The following is a 12,386-nucleotide window of genomic DNA, read 5'->3' as shown; positions in this document are numbered from 1 at the left end:
TGAATAGATCGGTAACTGAAAATTTTAACTGGGGCTGTCAAACCATTATAACCATATAAACGTTTTTGTTTACATCATTTTTGTCTGTGTACCGTGCATATTAATTTTGTATTCATAAACACAAAAACATACACATACAAGTATATATATTTAGGAAGTGTTTAGATGTATTTATTTACATTGACCAATAATTGAAATTATATTTAAACGTTTATTATTTTTTATTAAATTTATGCATGTATGTGTTTATAAATACAACACGAATATGCACAGTACACAGACATATATTATGTAAACACAAACTTTTATTGTGGATGCGATTAACCACAATTAATCATGTGACAGCCCTAATTTTAACATACAATTTGTAAACATTAGAAAATGTTAATTTAGAAAGTTTTAAATTTAGAAGTAAAATATTTTAATTATATAATTTATCTCAATTTTTGTTTAATGCCACAATGTATCGTTAAACCCCTATCAGTTACATTCAATATAAAAACTGAGCATGTCATAATAAATAACATCAAATCTATTTATACATTCATAAAATTTAAATCCAGTATATGCAATATATGGCTAGGACTCAACACATTCAAATACTGTACCCAATAAAACAGTACTCAGAGTCATGACAGGTTGCTGCATTAGCTCATGTTGGACAGTTGGCAGGATCTCTGCCAGGTTGTTAAACACAGTGGCTCCCACCGCTTATAATGAGGTCAACGGCGTCTATAACGTCTGATAGCATATCAGTCCAGCAGTTACAGCAGTTAGTGTTGACACTGGATTGCAACACACTGTAAAACTGCATGGATATTAGTGCGGCGAACGGACCGCTTGGCATGGTGGTGTGGATTGTGCACAGGTCAGCAGGTACTTTGCTGAGGGGCAGCACTGTGCATTGATTGGACGGCCCACTCATTATTGGATGTGCTGTCTTCAAGATGTGCCACTGGAGCTCCCTGCATGCTTGGTCCAATCAGAATGTTTTCTGCTACTGTATGTGTAGAAAGGGTGGAATAGTTCAAACATGTCTGTATTATTCTGTTGCCATGGACGTTTCTCTTTATAAGAGCATCCTATAGATAGACATGTACGGGTTGCAGAAATATTTATCGTGCAATGAGACAAATACACTGTTTGTTTGTTCCAGATCTGCTTGTTTTATAGAAGTGGCCGCATTATAGGACGCAACCATCTAATCTGCTGCTATTATCTGCACAGCTGTTTCAACCAATACTGTACATGTGCATTTACACTGGTGCACAGCTGTTCACTGAATATTTTTTGCTCTATTTATAATGTCTCTGTATATTCTACATAGATTCAAGTGTTCCTATTAGTGTTCTTGTAGCTCAAACGCTTGCGTTGCGGGTTTGATTTCCATGGTGAATGCAGCGCAAGTCACTTTGGATAATTCCAAATGCATAAATATAAGTGCCGGAATTCGTTTTCTACAGAGCGGTTTTGTTAGTCTGTTAGGTGTTATGCTCAGCTTAAGTAGTCCCTTATGGAAATTTAACATTATACAATTTTATTATTACAGCTCCAAACTGTAATAACTTTGGTGGAAATAACTTCGGTGGTTACATACTAAATAACCTATTAGGGGCTTGAGGATCTGCTTCAATTTCATTTCGCAAATTTCAATACATAGTGGCAATGCGCTGCTGTTCGGAGATTTGTCGGCTCAGGCAGTGTGAAAAATTCAATGAATCAATAACGGAATGTAATAATGGACTATGATGTCTGTCTATGATAATATCCATGTGCTACAGTCATCCCGTGACACATGGATTCTATGAGCACCCTTGCAATAGCTGTGGAGAGCGATAACTACAAAGTTCTACATTCAAGACGATAGTCCATACATCAGCTGTAATAACAATGAGGTTTTTTCAAAAATGAAATGAAATGTGAAACTGCAGCATGCGAGCTTAGAAAAAACATAACAATATTGTCCTTTGGTGTGGGCGCTAATATAGTTATCCTTTATATAAAGAAAGTTGACGAAGGCGACTTCAGCTGTTTGTCTCATTCATATTCATACATTCGCTAAGTTAGCTAATTGTTGTTATTGGCATGCTCAGTTACAGTACATTACGTTCATATTCTCGAATATTTAGAGAACATAAATATAAATGCAATGCAAGATATAAAGAGACAAGTGAATTGACCCATAATAACCGTGTGTTCGCATGTTTTATACACTGTTTAAATATAATTAGTTGTTGATTCTATGACCCCACTTGATTTCATTATATTTCAATTATTGGTTCAGTAAATGTTCCAGTTACATGAAATGCAAATCTGCTTTGCATATGTGATTGTCTACCCACCGGCTCTGTGTTCATTTGCATCAAGCCTGGCATGCCTATATTTTCACTCAGATGCCAAAGCTCTTTGTATTCCCCGGAAGCATCTCTGTGACTGTGAGCGTGCTGAAGAATATTAAGGTCTAGTACGTGTCTGTGCTCTTTCAGTGTTCCATAAAGACTGTGGATGTGTTTTCTGCCTCCAATCCTTGCGTTCTGACTGACGGCCCTTAGGGGTCTTTCACACACGGCTCGTTCTTGTGCTCCGTCTGTGCTGTTTTTTTATTCTTGGTCTGTGTACATACGCACCAGACGGACGTCTTTGGCCATTGCGCTTCACTGCTTCTTTTGTGTTCTCATTGTGAGATGTAAAACAAAGGACCGATCGGATTATTCTGGGGGTGGGATAAACATCTTGCTGCATGTTGCGTGTACATTTGCATCAATGTAGGAAAGTTACGGGAACTTCATTGTGCTCTATCCAGAAGTTATTAATGTGATAATGTGCCCTGTGTCCTACATTTTGTAATACATCATACAGTTTAAACTGTTGCAAGATGGCCTAAAAAGACTTTTAGACACATAAGTCACAAGCCAAAAAAAACTTGAGCATTTCAATTGATTTATAATTTAAAACCTGTAACCACACCCCCACAAATCTACGTCAGTTTCTGGTATGATTTGACTAAGACCGACCAAATGTATACGCAAGTAAGGTGGTGTACCTGTCAGTACAATTGCTTTGGAACCTGATGTTCCAAATATGGTAAGAGGCGTTACATTTCCCTCACACGCTTGCAGTATTCGACCAATCACTACGCACTGGTGAACTGGCCAATCATAGCACACCTCGCTTTTCAGAGCCATGAGCTTTGTCAAAAATCTGCGCGTTTCAGAGAGGCGGGGCAAAGAGGAGATACAAACATGCACGGTATGTGGAAAATACAGCGTTTTTGAACCTTCAATCGTGTAGACACATTGCATTACATCTAAAACAAACCATAATATTCGTTTTAGCCCTGTCATATGACCCCTTAAAGACTGAATAGAGTATCATGATATTATTTGGGCCATCATAGACTGAGATTTATCTTTAAATACACAGTTTACTAATAATGTTACAAAGCTTAGAGGTCTGTATTTGTTGCCTAACTAGTTATGGATTTAATATCAATACTGAGGTGCCAAAAGCTGGTGTGGTACCAAAGCCAAAATTTAGTTTTGGAGCCTTCGCTACCCTAATGAGCAACACTTAAAGAGTGTGTGTGTGTCCATGAGAAACAGTCGGTTCTCTCCTGGGTGTGAATTATTCTTCCTCGGTGCTCTCTTTTTTCTTCCTGCTGTGTTTTGACAGTGCCTCTTGTTTTCATTTTTTTCCACACTGCCCTTCCACTTCTCTTTCCAAGGGCTCCCTTCTGCCCCCTCCCCTCTCTCTGCAAACAGGCAAACAAACAGCTGCCTTCAGTCCCCGGCTGGTTAGCCGTGGTGACTCCTCCCTTGACTCCCTGACAAACACACACACACACCTACAGCACACCTGAACTCTGCTGGGAGAACATGCCTACAAATGACATAACATGTGACATAACACAGCACTAGTCATGGCTATTGATCAGCATTGATCAGGCCGGGCATATTACAGCATGACAGTCAGCTCAACGGGGCTCAGCGTTTGGTGCTTGTGTGTGATTTCACGTTTTCCTAGCACGTTATTTATGATCATTTGTAGCTCAAAAACTAAAGAGAACATTATTATTTATAATCCATTTTGGCTTAGAATAATAGCTATGGTTTTGATTCAGGACTCAAGATTTCAGATTGGATAAACTCTAGAATGGCAACCCAACTAGGGCTGTAACAATATACAGTTATTGAAAAACCACGATTATCTTTATCAATGTTAAACTTACATACATTGTATGGGTCAAAAATCATTAGGATATTAAGTACATTTACATTTATGCACTTGGCAGACGCTTTTATCCAAAACGACTTACATTGCATTGTATTATACATATTTGTTTCTGACTGTGTGCAATCCCCTGGGATCCAACCCATGACCTTGGCATTGCTAGTGCCATGCGCTAACCACTGCGCCAAAGGAAAGCTGAAGTACAGAATACAGATATTTTGTAAATTTCCTACTGTAAATATATCAAAACTTTATTTTTGTGAGTGGATGCAGCAAAATCATGAACAAAAATGGCCGGAAACACACCTACAAACTTCACTCGCTGCCGCCCGCTCTTTGGGAATAACCCAGTCAAGTTTGGTATCTGTAAAGTTTAGAATTTCTGCTTTCGGGTTCATCTATTCTCCACAACATCATTACAGCGGTAAGCCAATATAGAGCATTAAAACAAACCTGTTTCTTCTTAGCAATGGCCTGCTACAGCTCCTCTGATGGACAACTTTTTTTGCACCCTCAGATTCCAGATTTTCAAGTAGTTGTATCTCGGCCAGATATTGTCCTATCCTAACAAACCATAAATCAATGGACAGCTTAATTGTTCAGCTTTCAGATGGCGTATAAATCTCCATTTAAAAATATTTATCTTTATGACCGGTTTTGTGGTCCAGGGTCACATATGATATTGTCATAAATGACTGAGCACCCATTTAAAATGCACACAATTAAAGATGAGTTTGACTCAAAGCAACAAAACAACATTGTTATTGTAAATAATCTGATATCGTGAAAATGCCTGGCCCAACACGGTACCAAAAAAATAAAGAAAGAAACATTGAATATTAGAAAAGGCCTTAAAAATGAACAACATGGGTGAATAGCCAACATGTGTAAATCAATGAGCACTTCATTTTGCTCAGTCTGTCAAAGTTAAAGCTTGCATCCAGATACAAATTTCAAAGCAGACACACATCTTAGCAAATGTCCCCCAGGTACAGCTGAATTGAAAACATGCAACATAAGTGTTCAGAAGGGAGACAGGTGGAGATCGTGAAGTCTATTTCGGAGTTCTGTTTAACTTCTCTGGGCTATTATTTTTTCCGTTGATTCTCTGCTGTTCTCTCCATTGAGCCGAACTCCGTTCAGCTTGACTTAACCCTCCAGGACGGCGCTCACACGGGGCGCCGACTGACAGGATGTGAACAGAATGATGCATGACTGACATTTTGTATCCCGCCGACCGAGTTCTTCCAATTCACTTTCAAAGGTGCTCTTTCCAGGAATTTCACTCAAACCAAACCACCGTAGAATTCCACACGTGCAAGGCATTAGCATTAGCGCGGCCGAGGAGCGGCTTACAACTGCGTGAACTACTACTGTGAAAACTTACGGTATGAAACACCACAGTTTATATAGTAACATCCTGGAGTTGGTTATGCGGTCAGCGGCAGATGGTGCAACCTTTTATGTGATGATCAGTGGAACGAATCTGGCCTCCCCCCAGCTGCAAAATCGGCAGCAGACAGCATCCAGTTGGAAGAAAACACCACAGCAAGAGCAACATTGTGTCTTGTTAAATATGTTGGATAACTTGGAGGTGTTTTGGACCGCTTCCTAAGAAGCGACGAAAAGGCGGTTTTAACAGGGAAATGTCTTGGCCTGGATGGATCGTGATATTAAGCAATCACAATGTGGTACTGTGTTGGCGACAAAAGTGGGTGTGAAGTGGTATTAAAAAGCTTTAGCCGGCAGAGCCACTTTTGACAGCAATACGCAAGTAAATTGCCCTGTATCTCGCTGCTACATTGATTGGGTTCTTTTTAGCCTTTCACAGCTGTAAACTACGCAACACCACCAACCTCCCCGAGTCGATAGACATGATCCAACGGCAGCCAAACAATCCGCTATCTGTCCAGACGGACCCATTCGCCTAATTTAACATGCACTCAATTTATGAAAAAGAGCTTTCATTGATTTTTCTATTCATATGCACTTGTTGATCAAGACTTTCCATTGTGCCAGATGATCACTCCGATAGTTCCCGATCAGTGTGCTATGAAGGTGCAACAGGGGAAAAGTGAACGCGGTACAGTTGTTACGCACCCCCTCCTTCCCAGATGTACTCTGGTTTGTTGCGTCGACGCTTTATGCGAGCCTCACAAAGACCCTGATGCCCGGCGCCCGCAGTTACAGTCCGCTGCATTCATCCACGCATTCAGAACAGCACGTCATGACACAAAGGTCGCAACTCAGCTACGGTCTCGAAAGGGACACCCAGTTCCTGCTGCTTTTGTGCTTTTCACAACAACTGGGACAACAGCATCCATCTCAGATCTTGCTGCATCTCGCTTTGCCTCTGCCAGCGGGACACAAACACAGACCATTCTAATGAGCTTACAGCAAATAAACATGTTTACATCAAATCTGATGCGATTTCACAACCTGTACCTGTACAGCAAGTGTATATTTGAAAACGAATGAAAATGGTTTGAATTGCTGATCTTCCCCCTGAACTGTTTGCTGTCCTACATTCTTCAAAATGTCTTCTTTTGCGTTCAACAGAACAAAAAAAAAGATAAAATAATTTTTCCAACTAGTGGAGTCGATGGGGGGCAAGATCTGTTTGGTTATAAGCATTCTTCCAAATATCTTTCTCTGTGTTTTTTATACAGATTTGGAACAACTCTAAGGTGAGTAAATGATGACCGAATTTTCATTTTTGGGTGAAGTATCCCTTGAAAGAAAGGAATAAGCATAATGCAACTGATACTTAAAATTCATAGATATGTTCTGATAAAAAAATCTTGTTTACCGTGTGATTCGTTTCCAGATAGATAATTCCGTATAATTTCATTATCGCTTAGTAAAATAAATCCGCTGAATTCTGAGGATGCTGCATTCTGGTTTGCTTAGCATGCTGCAATATCCATATGGACCTCAGAAGACACTCCCACTAAATGGGCCTTACAGGAAGCAACGACAAGCAAAAATCCTTTGCTGCTGGATGATTGACAGCTCAACAATACTCTGACCCTTTGAGAGACCCAAAGAGCAAGCAATACAGAGAAACAGACAGCGAGAAAGGAGGAGAGCACAAAGAGACAGGGATTTGAAAAAGAGAAACAGTAACAGAAAAGTGAGGACCTCGTGAGACGCCGGTGCGCTGAACAAGAGAAAATTAAAATTATATGTCCTCTCACCAGCTGGTCTGGACCATCTGCAAACACCTTTGCTTAATGCAGCTAAGTGCACTCGAGGAGTGCAGAAAACTAAGAGATGGTACAATTCAATGGAACATTAAATGTCGTGAACAAGCTTTCGCTGGAGCTTTCGAATCAAGGTCAAACCAGGACAACATCACTGTATGTTTAAAAATATAGAAGAAAGTTATAGAGGACCACATCATGTCGCACTAGCACTAAGAACAAACTTCAGCACGCCAGAATCACAAGTTAATAGAATAGTGATGCCAAAAAATAATAGTGTGTGAATTTTTATGGATGGCAGACTTAAATTGTAATATGCAGTTTTTAAGTTGCGGTTTGCTAAGGTTAAGATTTGGAACCGTATAGCCAAATGTTAAATATGATTAGCACTTTTAAGAAAAATGTATGCATTTGTAAATGCAAATCTGTAATTTATTGAAAACGGTACTTGTTTTCTCAGTGTATGGGTAATTATTTGGCATCACGTCATAATGCAATACGCAACATTAAAACGTTTTTTATTTTGTTTAGGTGCATTTGAAATCAAATTAGGAGGGACCCATTCCCCCAACCTCCCTATCCCCTACAGCACCATGAAGCTCAAACATTAAAGCAAATTGTGACGTGGATTTGTCACATAAGGAAACTATAAAATCATTGTTGGATCCCTAACCGTCAGCTATTGTTTCACAGCAAGATAAAATGGGAAAATAAACCATCTGATAATAATAAGGTTTTGAGTCCATGACTATGTTGAACCCAGACATCCGGCTTGAAAGCTGTGCCAAAATAAAGATGTCACAGATGCAACCGCTCTCTATTGAATCCTGTTTTATCAAACACAGGAAATGCTTAGCAGGGCCACTTTGGCAAAAGCAAAGGAGAAACGACTCAAATAAATTTCTCAAATGATTACTGCCATGTTATAAAAATGGGAGCTTTCATTAATATTGCGCTAATGCTTGACTATAATTCATCTGCTCAGAGCTTAGAATAATTGTTCTGACATTCGGACAGAGACACATAAATCCTTCGCTCTGTTCAGAGAGAATGTTTGGCAGTCAACCAGATCTAAAACACAGCACTGCCAGAAATGCTGGCGTTTTATACCTGAACCAACATCAAGACACTTCTGCTTGCAAAGAAACATGATGTTTCAAACGAAACCTACTGCTTTGAGATTTAACTTTGGACCAAGCATCAACATACATAATTGTCACCAAATCATTCATTTTCATCAAGAATTGATGAGCTTGTCTGCACTGATCAAACTCTTCTCTTTCATTTTGTTTTTCTGTGTTGTGCAGATGCAAATGAAATGACATTATTACACATGTTAACAATGATGTGATATTACTGCTTATGTAGGCCTGTCCATTTGCTATTTTTCTAACAGACTGCAAGAAAACAGTGATGCTCCAATGCAGGTTTTCTTGTATGACATGTAGGCTATAGAGGCATTTAAAGATACAATGTGTTTTTGGACATTAAGGAAGGTTATATAAATTGCAAAGAGGTATAGAAGAAGCTGCATCATTGCATTACATTTCTCAATCGGAATCTCTATATTTCTCTTGGACGTCTTATATCATATCATCTCAAAATGGAAAGCTCAAGTAAAACTGCTTCTCACTTTGTCCCCGTTTATATTAATGCTGCATTTGAACTCTTACACGGTTAAAAAAACAAGACATGTTAAATTGTTTACATAATAGGCTAATATTTAAGTGTCAGTTCAGTAAGAATAGCTTGTCTTGTAAACATATTTACGCATAAACTCAAACTACTTATATACACTTGAATGAACGTGGTTTTGGCTCGGATATAAATGACCCGTGCAGTTCCTTCATTAAAAAACCATCATCACGCGCGAGCGTTTATTTGCGTCTGTTGACGCATCGTGAGCACGCGCGTGCTATTTGTCCCTAAGCATAAAATATCAATAAACCATCAATAAATAAAACGTCGTTACACGCCCCTGAAGCCAGGGGTGACAGAGTATCCGTGCTGGCGCCCCGAAACCATCATAAAAACCTCAGGTTCATACCTTACTGCGATTCCTCCCGTTCTTCACAGAATCTCATTCATTCTTCACGTCCTTCGGCCGTTTAACTGTCGTTTTCTCTTCCCTCTCCTCTTCTTCGTGGAGATGCATGCAAATGAACAACGAAGAGCCAGCTATCTTCCCGAGGCAGTCCGGAAAATTAACGCAAAAACAAAATTCGCGATACACAATCAGGCATGTTGAGTTACGGTAATTGTTCAACTCTCGCACTCGCACTCGCACGCGCGTCAAAATAATAATACAGCTCGCATTTTAACACGACCTTTGATGCAAGCTCGTCTTCGCAGATCCGCGTGTCTATTGCAGCATAAGTCCACACGAGAGTCCGCATGAGGTTGAAATGCAAGAACGAGCGAATACAATTTCGTCCGCAGTCCCGCTTTCAGCAATGGACGTAACACGAAACGTCTCCAAAAATCCAAGTAAGGAAATATCGACACGCAGAAATGTCAAGAACTGAGCCCATAACTGTCCGTGTGTGATTCCTCGTGTTTAAAACACGCGTTTCTGTTGTCGACCCATGTGTCCTCGCGCCGCGATACCAGCACAGTGGCTCTGACTCCCTCCGTCTGAGCGAACCCAATGTCGATATATCTCTCACACAGCAGACTGTGACTGCTTACTCCACCGGCAGCCGAATCCCATCTAAATTAATAAACCATCTCCAGCAGGTTTATTCATTTTCACCGTCCGTGACCGTGCGACCACTACCAATGTATTATTGATCAGTTTAAATGACTGCCAATGTCACTGGCTGATCCGGTAAACAACCTGCTTGTGCGCTGTGCGGTTTATTTTCCTTTTTTTCCTCAAGACGGCTATATTTCAACAAATAACCTGAAGCCTTCACATATAAGAGAAAGTATCCAGTCTGCTCTACTGAAGGGTTTGGTGGACTGATATTTGTGAGTGGCGCATGTCTTATTATTCAGATGGCCATTGGTGTGGGACGCCTCTCAGTCCGGTACACGCTTTTAGGAGCGTATGGAAATGGGCGGAGTCTGCGCGGGGGCGGGGTCATATCGTATAGAAGTGGGCGGGGTACAGGAGGGGAGGATCGTTCGGTAATTACAACCCTCAAATCTATGTTCGGTCTAGACATATAGAGGAGCAAACTGATTTCCTCATAACTTTTTATCTGACGTTTTAGGACTTTTATGGGACAATCATTTTTCATGACTTTCCAAGACTGCAGTTCACAGTGCAACAAACTACTATGAACAAGACATACACGTTTGTGGTTATGTAATATTTAGGCTTACGGTAATACTACATGCTACTCCATGTTTTCGGATAATATTAACATGTGTACTGTAAAGTTATCAATACTTATTCTATATAATACACGGAGAGAAAGAGAGTGCAAGACATAGTGAGAGTGAGAGAGAGACCAATTACAGTTGGCTCATGCCAGTGTCCTCTGTGACATTTCGTTAATATTCAGTGTTGACCTTAAGGGATGTGGTTAGAGGTCTACTTGAAGGGCAGTCACGATCGCATTAACTGTCAAATCGGAGAAACTGGCTCAAAGTGAACAGGATATATTTTCTTTTCATTACCAAATTACTTTCGGGTACTCCTGGACAAACCGACCCTTTTTCTGTGATAAGAGACCTGCAACATGATGTGATCAGACTGTTTATGATTTCTCAGGATTTCATTTATGTCCTCTCTGTTTTCCTTTACCCTCATCACACACTGAGGAGAGTGGGGTTAGTTGTCACACCGTTTACACATTTTTCCCAAATGTACAGTAACACTTAATGCTGAAGATAAAATTAACTGTAGTACCTCCATTGTTGTTACTTTCTGATCAAAGCAACATTCTTCCACAAAGTATGTCAGTCTTTAAACCAGCGAAATGAGTTTACACTGTAACCAAAGGTCATAAAACAACTCCCCATTTTCTCATCTTGCTTAAATGCATAAAATAACGTTTTAACAATTGCTGCAATGTAGCATTTCTACATTTACCCATGCAATCCCATCCAAAGCATGTTGACAACTGTCAATCCAGTTGATTTGACCACTGGGTTTTGAACACGGCCAGGATGCACTAAAGCCTAACACGCTTAGTTGAATCTACAGTACTTAGTTAAAACATGTCACATACTGTGGTTTACTCAATCATAACCTTAGTTCCCGATGGCCTTTTATAAATGTTTCGGGACAGAAATTCAACACTGAACCATTTAGTTAGCTTCAAAATAGAATCAATAAATATGATAGATTTTGGTGAATTTGTGCTCACTCTTTCTCTCCATCTCCTCTTCCATTTAGAAAAGTAGTGACCTCGACACAATTGTTGCTAGACCCTATTTAGGCTTCACCCCCCTCATCTTTCATCTCAGTTCCCCTGAAATAAATCTGTGATTAACTCAGCTGTCAGCACCTCCAAAAATGTGTGATTATGTGATCTCTCTTCTCACAAAGAGTGGCTGTGGAAAAAATATCATACTGTAGGTTTATTTCACTCTGAATCTTCTCAGTCCCAGAGCACTGCCCCACAAATAGATGTGAGTTTCATTTAAATGCTTGCATTTCTGTCAAATAAAGTTAAAACGCACACATTACTGATATACAACTACTCGCAAACAGATGCTATTTGAATTCGGCAAATAAGTCAAGCACTAATGGAACTTTGAGCACAGGAGCTGATGTTCAGCTCAGTGTTTACAAATTCAGAAATCTGCGAACAGGTCAAGTTCTGAGGTGTGGTGGCTGTAAATCAGAACCCATATTAAAAAAATCATGCATTTCCATGTTTCATCACAATGAAATCAAAGTTTCTTTATTGAGTATTGCAGTGTTTATTATTAATTGTTTATCCGCGCTTCAGTTTTGTTTAAAACTCATATGCCGTCCTCTTTATAAAGACATGATCTCTT

General features: G+C 39.8%; 1 protein-coding gene across 2 annotated transcripts in view; it reads right to left on the bottom strand.

The window, feature by feature from the left end:
• Positions 1-10,423, bottom strand: part of adgrl1a (adhesion G protein-coupled receptor L1a) — a 179,254-nt gene extending 168,831 nt beyond the window's left edge. For both annotated transcript variants that reach the window (XM_057347039.1, XM_057347041.1), the window contains exon 1: positions 9,481-10,423. The gene's annotated coding sequence lies outside the window, so the exon portion shown is untranslated. The remainder of the gene's footprint in view (positions 1-9,480) is intronic.
• Between the last annotated feature and the right edge of the window lie 1,963 nt (positions 10,424-12,386).

Source organism: Triplophysa rosa, linkage group LG11, assembly GCF_024868665.1.
Source record: "Triplophysa rosa linkage group LG11, Trosa_1v2, whole genome shotgun sequence".
Classification (NCBI taxonomy): Eukaryota; Metazoa; Chordata; class Actinopteri; order Cypriniformes; family Nemacheilidae; genus Triplophysa; species Triplophysa rosa.
Note: the sequence above shows the minus strand (reverse complement) of the source record. Positions and strands in the feature narration are given on the sequence as shown.